Here is a 13,055-nt window from a genome sequence, read left to right as displayed (position 1 = left end):
CCCTGTCAAATAAAGTTACAAGGTGAAAAAAAAGATTGTTTGTCAAACCCATCCTTTATAAAATGTAATATCAGCTGCTAAAATTACCGTCACATACTGTTAAAATTACCGTCATACTAGTATTTTTACATTGAGAAATCGGTTTGACTTGATATTCCGTTAGTTTTCCTCATATGTTCAGACTATACATATAGAAATGATAACAAGATTTCTGATAGCAGCTCATATCAAAGTTCACCATGGTGCGTGTGAAATTAAATTCCCCTACTGTATTATACAAAGGGATGTATTTTTAGAGAAACCTGGAGCGGTGGTCCATGGTGAGATTCATAATTCACCAACCAACTGTACGTGTTATCTATTGCCCTGTTCAAAGAAAATAGTTTAATGTAATAACCTCAAACAGCAACAGTTTGGAGGTAATTGTATTCAGTCAAGGTTTCAGCCTATAGACAATTTGTCCTAATGTGTAGGGATGGTAGAAAATGCATTAATGTACCTTGCAGGCTGGGTTTGCTCTTTATAGTAGTATACCAGTTTTTTTCTCCACTTATCTCCTCACCATTGTCATTCCATCCTTGTCCATCACCTGCAGTTAATCAGCGGCCTCACTGGCTTTGCTGTCTCCTGATTTACACCACACCTCCAGTCAGATGTCTTGGTGTTTTATTGTTTCATTGTTCTTTGCCTAAGTGTCGTATTTTATGTATATCTGTTTATGTTGACTTGGTGTGCAGCACTTCGTTCAGCTTAAGTTGTATTCTAAATGTGCTATATAAGTAAAAATGAATTGAATAGATTGCAATACATCCCCACCGATAACTGCATCCAGTCATCCACGGAGTCCCTCAAGGCTCAGTGCTCGGCCCGCTTTTATTTATTCTGTACATAACTCCCCTTAGACTCCTTATTTACCATCATATATACAGTATATAGTCTAGAATTGTACAATCAACATCTTCTTCTCTGCAATAACATTTTGGATGACTTCTTCAAACTCAACAGCGATTACTAATAACTCATATTTATCTGTCCAATCCCTCCAAAACCTAAGTGTTATAGTTACATCCACTTAATGAGTTGGCCATACTCTCAGTGTTTTTATGTTATTCTAATCAATCTGTTCCTTGATCCTTTTCAAAAGCTGTAGTAAAATTGAGACTGCTATTTGCACTTCGTAGAATTCACTAGAAAGCTTTCTAAAGTACTGAACGCAAAATTCCACCTTTTTTTTCGTGTGTGCGTCGTCATCAATAAAGTTTCTGATACTGATTCTGAAAGGCTCGATGAGTATTTTAATATCCTCAAATTCAAAGAACATCACATAGTTCAATCAGTACTATATGGACTATGTGTTTTTAAAGAAAACAGAAGAAGAAACAACAGCATTGACAAAGTTTTCCTCGTTCAAGTAGTTCTAGGTGTTGCTTTTTTACTTAGGCTGTTCTCATATTATTATTCAACCCAGATGGCAGACGAAAAAGTGATATTAACTTAAAAGAACAGTTTGTTAAAATATTTTATGAGGCAAAAGATATGTGGCTGCATGCCAAATTTGCCCCTGAATTAATTAATCCCCTCAACCAGAACTTAGCCATTTTGGAAGAAGGCGATTACTTTGCTCCTTCGTATACTTTTACTTCAGAATATTTTCTCAATTGAACCAAAAGGGTGACAACTGAAACTGAATATGAATGAATCTCTTGCATAGGTAAACCACAGACCCCTAGAAACAATAGTGCAAGAAATAGTGCCTGTCTTAAAGTAAAGTAAGATGTGAAGAAGAGGGAAAAAAGATTAAAGGCGGAGGTAGAGGCTTTTATGTGGAGAGAGGTGGAACATGCCAACGAGGGGGGCTGGGAGGCATAGTACTGGAAGAACTGCTGACTGTAATCATGTTCTCTGTTTCTGTCATGTTAAACCTATTTCTCAAAAGCCGTCTTTCTTTAATGCTTTTTACTACAACACCCGGTCGAGGTCTATTTTCTCAACACTTAATATCCTCCATTTACCATTGCTTCTGTCTTGTCTAAGTGAATTATTACAGCGCTGTGTGAGGGAGGGTGGTGTTATGTGGGCGTCTCTCTGAATGCAGGGAGTGGTCTTGTGCACGAAGTGAATGACAGAACAGCAGCTGGTGCCTCCGAGACCCAGGAGCCAGAGAGCTGTGTGTCAGATGCTTCACTGATCCAAGGCAAAGTTTTTATTTCTGCAGCCGCCCGATCGTCGGACACTCAAGGGCTCTTTGACAAGGCTCCTCCAGTGTAGAGCCCACCACAGGCAAATGTGTTGATCTCATCTTCCAAATGAAAACGCTTCCTAATCTAGATTTTTTTTTTTTTTTTTTTTTTATTTAAAGTTTGCTATACACCATATTTTGACTTTTATAAACTGAAGTAAAAAGATGTTGAGCTCTGATTTCTTGTCACTTCGAAATCAAAAGGTGAATATATGAACAAGCTGTTGCTGCAGTTTTCTCTGCCTCTATCATAGAGTGGAAATAGTCTTTCCATAGTTACAGCTGGCTCGAAGCGAAGCCTAAGGCACCAGCGAGAGCTGGGAGGAAAATCCGCCAAATGAGAAGAACCAGAATAGCATCCCGTGAATAAAAACGTGTTTTTTTCCCAAACAACTTCTTTTTGGTAATGTTGACAGAGCGTGATGAGGAGGACAGCCTTACATATTAAAAAGAAGCGCTCATAATCACTCAAGGTAAGTTTCTGGCTGTATTTGCTGTCACAAGACTACAGTGGTTTGCTTTTTCAGAAGAAAAAAAATCTTTTGGATATTGGCAAAAAACTTGGATACTGGGTTTCAAGCTTTCAAACTGGAACCTGGAAATACAAAAACTATATAAATATATATTTCACTTGAGGAGTTGTGCTGTGTAAAACACCATTTAAAACAATTGAAAAGTTGAATATTTAGTTTCTGATAGGGTCCAATATGTCAACAATATTGGGAAAAAGATATATACAGTTTCTAAACTTTGAGTTTATGCAAATTCTGAGTCTGTTTTCAGTTTTTCCTGCGCACAATGTGCCGTTACAAATCCTGCCCTTGGTTTCTACTGACCATTGCAGCAGCCTTGTTTACCAGCGTGTTATTTTTAGTTCTGCCTGCTTTCATGTCGTGCTAAAGCCCCCCGTGGGACACCTCTATATCCACATGTACATTCCTGAAGCCGTATTTCACTTGAGCCATGGATTTGGGCTTTTTCTTCGCCGTCCCTCAAGTCCCATTACCCTGCTGTTACCCTGCTAACCCTTCGTCCATGCTTCTTCTTCTCCTGTTTGACCTTCCCTCGCTGCAGCCTCTCCTCCCTCTGTCACTGCACTCTAGCTGTGAAGGGGTGTCCTTATCACTGATGACAGGTTTGTTGCCAGCCCAGTCTAGCTCTTTGCCCCCGGCCAGTGAAGCCCTCCAGAGAACAGCAGGTCAGGGAGCAGCACAGATGTCACCGTCTGACCCCAGCAAACTGCACAAGCATTTTTAACTCTGCGCACACTGTTTGGCCATGTCTCTATCTCTCTGTATTGTTTACCACTGCCATCCCTCAGCACTGGCAGATTCCACAACTGCAGGCCACACTTTTCAGGTTGTTTATCTGTACATGCTCCCATCAGGCATAACAATATGACCACCTATAAAACATTTCAGTAACTCTGCAGCGTTTCTTCAGCGTCACAAAATTAACTAAACAAAGCAAAAATTGACTTAAAATTAACCATGTTATAGTTGTTTGCTTCTCATGTACCCTCTTGAATTTGTATGTGGAGTGATTTGAGGTTGTTCGAGTAATCTTTAATCGCTTATTTTCAATACGCCATATTGTTAATCAACCTGTTTTCACCACCATGAGCGTACACTCACTGTTCTGGACTACTTTCCTCTCCAATTTTATGTTCTTATTCAGTGATACATGTGGGAATCTGCAGCATTGTGTCGTCATTTTGGTAGAAATATGAAAAAAATCGCAACTTGCTAGTGTGATCCGCAGCTATCTAAGGTACCGACAGCTACTCAGCTCTTTGTTGTGATGACATTTAGATAATATTGTGGTTTAAAATGGGCAAAATTACAACCTAATGATCCATGGGTGTATCTTAAATACAGATGTTTTTCTTGCAACTGTCCCTAACATTGGCTAGAGTGAGCAGTGGTCACTTATGTTGCTCAAGTACCTATCTGCAATTGAACCACCAACCCTTTGTGACTGTCCAGCACTTTGTTATTTAGCTCACCTCAGGCTCTCGTTTGGCTTCATTCGTAGTATCCAATGATTGAGAAGACTTTGCAGTTATAAGTGATGATATATGACATAAAAGACTGACCACAAGTGACCCCAAAACTCCTTATTTTAGCTCAAAGATCACACTATGATATTCTGCACTGAAAATATGCAGGAGGTAATTTAATAAAAATGATATACATTAAACGTGTTTTTTTTACTTGACATTTCAAAGTCTGATGGCCACGCTGCAGTGCAATTTCACTCTGCAGCCTGGGCGGGCGAATTAACATGATCATACTTTTAAAAGTTCAATGGAATTTAAAAAGATCTGCAGAAATCTCAGCTCTTTCTTTAATAATCCAAGTCTTAAACAATTATTCTTCAAACGGAACTTTTGTCTTTTTAAACCGCAAACTCACGGATAAGGCTAAATCACTGCCCTCCACTTTATAAAATTAAAGCCTTACAAAAACGTATATAGAAAAAATAAATAAATGAGCACCATGCTACGTTATAAATCCTGAGCATCCATCATGAATCATTTTGTTAGTTTGATTTCATTGAGCCATTGTTGCTTTACGATTTTGACAGAATTTGACAGATGTTTTGGAGCTACGCCAAACGCTAATATTCTAAAATTACCACACTTTATTTAGCAATAAAAAGAAAAAAAACACGAAATATTTTAATCTTTTTTGTTTTGCTAATTCTTAACTCAAATGCAATACTTTTCGCAATTACAAGAACAAGAAAAACACCCAAAATACACATGCAATCCACAAATCTGTAGCATGATCATTTAAATACAAATCCATTGACCATAAAGGACAAGAGAAGAAGTAAGTAAACTTCTACATAAAGGCAGCACACTCGAATTCCCTTGAAGCCGTTATTTTCACATCTACAAGGTGTATGCTCCCTGGAGGACTATGCTTTCAAAGGGATGAAAAAAACTGCCTACTGGGTAATAATCACAGTTTTGGGGGCACATAGGGGCTATACATGTTTCAATTTCCTTCTATACTGTGTTCCTCCATCTCCCTTCACCTCACCTGCGCACACACACTTGCAGGTTTTTCTCTGTATTCCTCTGGGGCGGTGCTGACAGTACAAGTATGATAGAAGACGGCGGGTTGGAGCAGAGAGGGAAATTATCTGCTAATAGTACACTGGCTCCCACCGGACACCTCCACGGCAACTGCTGTACACTGGCTCAGTGTTTGGGCTCAAATACACCCAGAGTATATACCCAAGTGCACCCACTGAGCCAGATGTGGAGCGAGTGTTTCAATATGGAACAGTTTGGTGAAAATGTATGCGTCTTGTTTTACATTTTATTCAAGCTTCCAGAACACAGGAAATGTAAACAAAACGTTAACGCAAAACTAAAACAAAAAGCTGTCAAATCTAATGAAATAACAAAAAATAAAGATGCACAATGAAATCTGTCTGTGTAATCCATACACTCTATAAAGAAGTGGCATCGCCCGTAGCATCAAATGAGTCAGATGAAGCTAATTGAGGCTAGCGTTTATAGGGGCGAATTTGTAGCCGAGTTCCATATTGGGAATTCCGACAGCGAGTATCATAGCAACCAAAGAGCCAATCGGGAGCGAAGCTGTTAAAGGTAACGCCCCTTCCCGCCCGCACCGCTGGTTTAGCAGGGAGCAGGCACTTAGCAATGCTGTCAATCAAACCTGTTGCTAATGCGCTTTCTTTTCTTGGGAAAAAAAGAAGGCACCTGATTTGTCTGTTATTAATGTTCACATCTTGAGTTATGGACATAATAGTGAAATAAAAATAGCAGGAACATGTAGAGCTGGTCAATGATGAGGCTCACAGCAGCAGTTAGAGAGAGAGAGGGGTGGCAGTTTTCCATTGTAAAGCGAATTGGAGCCAAAGTGAATGGAGCCGGAAGCGCGCTCATGCTCACTGCCTATTTGGAACATGGTGGCTACCAGGTTACAGTGTATGGCAGGGGTGGGCAAACTTCTTGACACTTGGGTTCTAAAATTTGACAGAGGGGCCAGGCAGGAGATATATATATATATATATATATATATATATATATATATATATATATATATATATATATATATATATATATATATATATATATATATATATATATATATATATATATATATATATATATATATATATATATATATATATATATATATATATATATATATATATATATATATATATATATATATATTTATATATATATATTTATATATATTACATAAGAGATTTGGCCTGTAACATGAAGCAAAACATGAATATTCAAAACTCATTGTATAAATTGTTTTCCAAAGGCATTCTTTTAAAAACTCACCCTCAGAGATAGGCTTGCTAGCTTTTGCTAATTTGAACGCCAGCAAAAAACTTGCCTTGGTACTTTGATCAGACTTCGGTGAAAAATATTTCGTTGTCCACTCTGTATTTAACACTCGGCGCTAACTATCCACTTTTCTTTTCTTTGATGAGCTAATTCTTGCAGAAGGGCTGATAAGAGAATAAGAGAGGATAATACACGTGAAAACAAGGTTGATGTACCTGAAGTGCACCATAATTTGGTCATGTTCGGCAGGCCGGATTAATTAGACAAGTGTGGCCCCTGGGCCGTAGTTTGCCCACCCCTGGTCTATGGTGTAATCTCGTTGTCCAGGTATGATCCATAGCAAAAGAAAATTGGATGAGTGGTGAAATGTCTCCGCTATAAAACTTGACAGATTTGAGTTTTTGAAACTTTTCTGGTGGTGGGTTCACTACCTGCTTGTCTTCATGGATTATTGCCTTACCTGGAATGTTTCACAGTATGCAGTAAACTTACCTTGCAGACTTTAGTCAGTGGCTAGTGTTGCTTGAAAAAAGAAAAAAAAAATACCTTGGCTTGCTACCTCCTTAAGAAAAGTCCCATGGTGCACTTTTTAATCTAATCAAACACAAAAAGTATAGATAAAGAATGGAACATGGAACATTGTCGTTATAAAAGCACAAAACACTGCTAAAATGTAAAGTCACTGACCCTCTGTAGCCTCCACTGCTCGTACTTGAACTCTGATCTGGAATCATCTATTTGGTAAAACTTCCTCGTCCGGACTTTCTCCTGTATTTAAGCCCCCCAAAGTTAACTCTTGGACTGAGTTGTCACAGCCCAAACAACCTCAGCTCACCCCTGCTCGTGGACCAGTTCTTTGGTTTTCAGTGGCTTTAAACTATATGTTTGCGTGCCTTCTCTTTGAATAGAAGACGGATCAAAGAAAGCACCAGTCACTCGGCTCCCATTAGAATCAGAATATTTGATTAATTCACACATCCAAACAAGCCGCCAGACGTCTGAATTTTGGATAAAAGAATTCTACTAAAGCCCTGTAATCGAAAAGCGTAGCCCTTTACTGACTATTGAGATTTTTGACATATTAATAATTGTTCTGTTCCTTCACAGCATTTTCACCAACGTAACAATACGACCAATCAATGAGCTTCGTATAAAAGGATCTAAACCAGAATTTTGATACATATTCCAATTTGTGGCTTTCCAAAGCTCCTGAGATTAAAGCAACAACTTGAAGGAAAGCCAAATGAATCAATGTCAGAGTTAGACAAGGATATGTCTTTCCACAATATATTACTTTACTCAATACAACTGGTGAGAGAACTGTCCACCATTGGAAAAGTGGGAGCATGTGACCCAGATAATTACTCAAGAATAAGTACAAAAAGTATTTGCAGAAACTACTACTAGAGTGAGTAAAAATTTGGATGTGAAATGTATTTAATTGTATTTAAAGGGCCGTATTACGTTTTTTTATGATCGGTTTCCTCAGCACTAACAGACCTGAAGTTGTGTTTTGTTTCATTCACACATATTTAACACACAAATTCTCTCAAACAGAAAAATAGGGTTAGGTTGTGATGTCATAAGGTGATACTGGAAGTGCTCCATTGTGATTTTAAACTCCATACACTTTCACTAGAATCATTTGGATGATTTCAGCTCTGGAATGGCCAATCTCTACTGAACTAAAGGTAAAAGCTACTGGTTGATGACATCACAAGGGGGGACAGAGCATTTTGAGCTTTAGAGATGTAGACAGACTAATAATAAAGTGTTACTCAAACATGTGTGAATGAAACAAAACACAACTCCAGCTCTGTTTTTGAGAAGGTAACAGCTTTCTAACATGGCTTAAATCTCAGAAGAGGCAATTTTGCGTAACATGGGACCTTTAAAAAAGCCAATTCTGGTGTAAAACAGACACAACATTTGCAATTGCTGATTTAACATGGTCTGTGTGGTAGTGTGGGTTAGATGATGGTTAGATGTTCTCACACATTCTGCACATTTAAAAGGACACAACCTGTCTGTGCATGATTTCTGTGTAGGGGTCTGTACTGTTGGGAGCGCCCCTTGTCTGTGCTCTTTTTTCTAAGGTTGCAACGTAGTGAATGCTCATGATTCATACGAAGCTCCTTAAAGGTCTCATATTACACAAAATTGACTCTTGTGACCTTTAAGCCATGTTATAATGCTGTTACTTCTGCAAAAACGTACCTGGATTGGTGTTTTGTTTCATTCACACATGTTTGATTAATCCTGCATTATTAGCCCGTCTACATCTCCAAAGCTTAAAATGCTTCGTTCCACCTTGTGATGTCATGAAGTGGGATTTTTGAAGTTGAACCGCTGCATAACGGCTAACATTTTGTTCAGTGAAGATGAGGCAACTCCAGGGCTGAAATCATCCAAATGATTCTAGTAGTGGTAGTAAGGACTTCCTGTACGACCACATGACATCACAAGGTGGAACAGAGTGTTTTCAGTTTGAGAGAAAAACTCAGCCTAAATATGCAGGGTTTGTGTTAAACATGTGTGAATGAAATAAAACGCAACTTCAGGTCTGTTTGTGATGAGGAATGAATGAAGAAATGTGTACAAACTCTGGTTGTACACTGCAGAGCCAAACGTTTTCAACATTTAATCTAAAAAAAAGCGTAATAAGTCTCCTCCGTTTCAGTCATACGGACCTGTGTCTGCCTGTGAGTATAGCGTGAGTTGGTTTCGCTGCCTGGGATGGCGCTGTTGAGTTAGAATGGAACTTCAGTAGACTGGCCTAAAGAACTGTACTCTCCTATGCCCTCGTCTGGTCACATTGATACACAGCTTTTGTCACTATATTTCTTACAAAACATTTACTCAAGTAAGAGTTCTGTTACTTCAAACAAATATTACTCAAAATAAATGGAAAACTACTCCAAAAAGTGTCATTTCTCAAGTATTCGACTAACTGTAACCATCTCATAGCAAACAAACTTGGCTGATCGTGTAACTTTTCGGTCCTCCTTGGAGTGTGCCCAGGTGGTGAAAACAACCCTCTTAATCATTACACTCCAGGGGTAAACAATTAATAACTCTCATCACTGACTTTGTTGGCCAATTGCACTCTGGCTCTCGCTCGCACAGTAAACAATCAGCGCATTTTACGTCCCTATAAAACTTTATGAAGGCGTCGCTATGTGTCTCCCTAGCTAGCTCTCTGGCTAATGTTTCAGCCTTGCACCATAAACCCTGCCTTTCTCTCTGACTTTCCCCTCCTCCATTCCCTGCCATATCTGCCACCCTTATACACCAAGCTTGTTAGTTATCCATTTAAGCTAGCTCTGTGTATCACCACATTTTAATAGCCTCAGAGAAACGCGATTGCTGCTACGTTTCTAATAACTCCCATGGCAACAATCCGGGTATGCAATCTCGTGGATGTGTGTTAGGTATGGAAAATCTAATATGGATCTTTCTTCCCAGCTGACACCAGACCCATGCACACTCTTGAGATTGACTAATATAAATCTGCATAATCATAAAATCAAATCTATTAAAGAAATATATATGTGTTCTAATGTAATCTCACAGCCATAATCAGCAGGTTTCAGGACCCAGTGCGGTGGAATGAGCATTGTTAATTGGAGTGTTTCGCTGCAGGAGCTGGCCACATGGGATGTTCCAAACGCCACGCTGCCGGGTCCCTGCCATGAAATAGCGAAGAATTTCAATCATTTTAATGCAACCGAAATATTAAAATTGCTACATGATGCCACAGACCTGGTTACCTCAAAGTGAAAGGAAACCAACCAAAGCCTAACCAAAAACATGGAATTTTGGACCACATAGTATTCGTTGATGGATTTGACAAAATTTTGAAAGTTGAAGTTCTTGGAAAGTTAGCTACGAGGCCACAACTGTGCTCTTTGTTCCAGATCTTAGCCTAAATAAATGGAGGTTTGCATCAATAAGGAATCACATGTATACCAATTTTTACAATGAATAATTTACTGTCATGATCCCTGTCGGCCCTGCGCTTTTTTTTTTTTACTTTTTCCCCTCCCTTCTGCATCTGAGCCTGGAGCTGGAAAGGAGATCTTGGCTCCTCCCTCCCGTGCACACCTGGAGCTAATCTACAATCAGCTGCACCTGGGGAGGATAAGAGGAGCCAGGACCTGACACTCAGCGCCAGATCGTCCATGTATCTCTGTGGTACACCCTGCTTGGCTCAGTTAATGTTTTTCTGCTTTTTGACTTTGCTAAATTAGATACTTTTACTCCTCACCAGATCCCGCTCCCTCCCAGTACTGTCCGTCCCGTTTCAGACTCTGCTACTCCCGCTCTACCCCTGGACCACGGCAAACACCCCGCTCTTGAAACACCGATTGATCTACCTTCATTTTGCGCTTTGCACTTCTGTAAAGAAACACTGTTAAATATTTCCCCGAGTTCTGTCTTTTTGGTTCCCCCTGTCAGACGTTAGGACATTTACAAACTAATTTCATTTCTCAAGACAGTTGTGCCACCTTGTAAATATCTTCGGTCATATCTCCCTCTGGAATAGCATCTCTACAGCCTTCTCAGGTTATATATACCTGCTGGTCACCTCGTAGTAGGATGTATTCTTCTGATCCAAGCTTTGGCGTCGTCCCCAGTCAGCCAAAAGGGGATCAAAAGTGTCTATGCACACAACGGGCTCCATATGTACGGGGGGGGGGGGGCGTCTTCCAGGACAGCCGCCATCTGGGCCAGATGATATAACGCCAGCAACTGCATTCTCTGAAACTCAAATACTATACTGGTGAACATGTCAGTGGAACTCTGACAACTTCCATCCGGTCCATTTGGTTGTGTCTTTGCTATATGTTTATGTGGCACAACATCTGACCTTTTCTGATAAATGTCAAAACTGAAATTAGTCTCAGCAGTAAACTTTTCCAACTTTTTATTCACTTTTGCGCTTGTTGTTCATTTGAATGTACAATGCTAACTATTTATTTCTACCACACTTTGACCAACTATTGCCATTCAAAGGGAAGCACAATCAGAACGTTGAGGATTCTTTATTAAGCCGACTCCTCATGAATTGTCACCTCGTCGTGTTAAGGCCTTAAGCTTTATAAGTCTATGCATCCACTTCCTTTGACAAGCTAATCAAAACATTGCTCCATAATTGGTGGTTAGTGATGTGTAGCATGTAATTATTGTCGTCAAGGTTGCCTTCGTTCTCCACTTCTGCATTATGATTACGGATGTGTGAAATGGTCAACACTCTTCTATCTGTGTCTCGAGTCAGACAGTTTTAGTCCGAGGAGTTAAGTTCTATAATGAGACTATAATCGTGCGATAATCTCAACGTGGTGGAGTGTCCATCATCTGCTTGTGTTCATGAGATATTATCGTTTTGCTGAGAATGTCTCACAGTATGGCATTAAGTTTGACATACGCTCGACGCACCCACAACACTCCGCACTATTAAATTTCGTGTTTTTTTATCCAGGCACGCCCCTTTGCACGGATCAGAATTTTAGCATGTTGGTGTGTCGAGACAAAACTACGTGGACGGTGTGAATGGAAATGAGCAGGATTCCCTCGTAGCTACTTTTGATTTCTACCGTCTGCAGCCGTGTGGTCTGCACAGACTATAAATACTACCAACGTTTCTCCCGCTTGACTCCGTGTGGAATCCGGAAATTACAATCCAAGCTTTACGCTGATCTAGTTTGCATTATATTCCAATTATAGCGACACGTTTAAGGCCGTACTGTGAAAAATTCCAGCTAACGATCTTGATACTAGCTTTATTTATCAATGAAACTACAATGACCTGTTTCCATGCCAGCTTCCATATTGCTCCCAGTCCCTACAAAAAGTATCATTGTTAAAAGGAAATGAACCTATTTTATAAACATGAAAGTTTATGAAAGCCATGACAATTCCTAATACTCACTCGGGCAGAGAAATATTCCAAGTCTTTCTTCATTCTGAGGCAACCGCATTTTCAATTGATTTTGCAAGTGTGGATAAAAGTTCTGCTCCTGGCTTTCTCGATTCAATTTCACCAGAATAATAGAAGTCATAACAATAGTCTCCCTTATGTAAAATATATTTGCGTATTGATGAAACTGTCTAAGAAATATTGGCATTGATAAAATCCAGTAATTTGTCTTTCAGAACTCCTCTCTTTGGTAAAGTAGGGTTTGTAACTTTTCATTATTAATAATACATCCATTGTACCTTGTTTGTTGCGCTACGATAATATTGATTTAGTCCAAAACCTAAGTGGCACGGTTAGCTAATCAATGTGAAGCGGAGACAGACGGAGTTGTACTTTTTTTTTTTTTTTTATGTATGATTCATTTAAAGATTTTTCAGAATATATACAGCAGATTACAAAGAAAGGTGTAGTATCCAAGGCTAATATGAGAGATTAAAAATTTTCAGTGTACACACCTTAAAACATATATACACACAGCCCCCTCAAAACAAACC

Source organism: Periophthalmus magnuspinnatus, chromosome 11, assembly GCF_009829125.3.
Source record: "Periophthalmus magnuspinnatus isolate fPerMag1 chromosome 11, fPerMag1.2.pri, whole genome shotgun sequence".
Taxonomy (NCBI): domain Eukaryota; kingdom Metazoa; phylum Chordata; class Actinopteri; order Gobiiformes; family Gobiidae; genus Periophthalmus; species Periophthalmus magnuspinnatus.
This window is presented reverse-complemented; position numbering follows the sequence as displayed.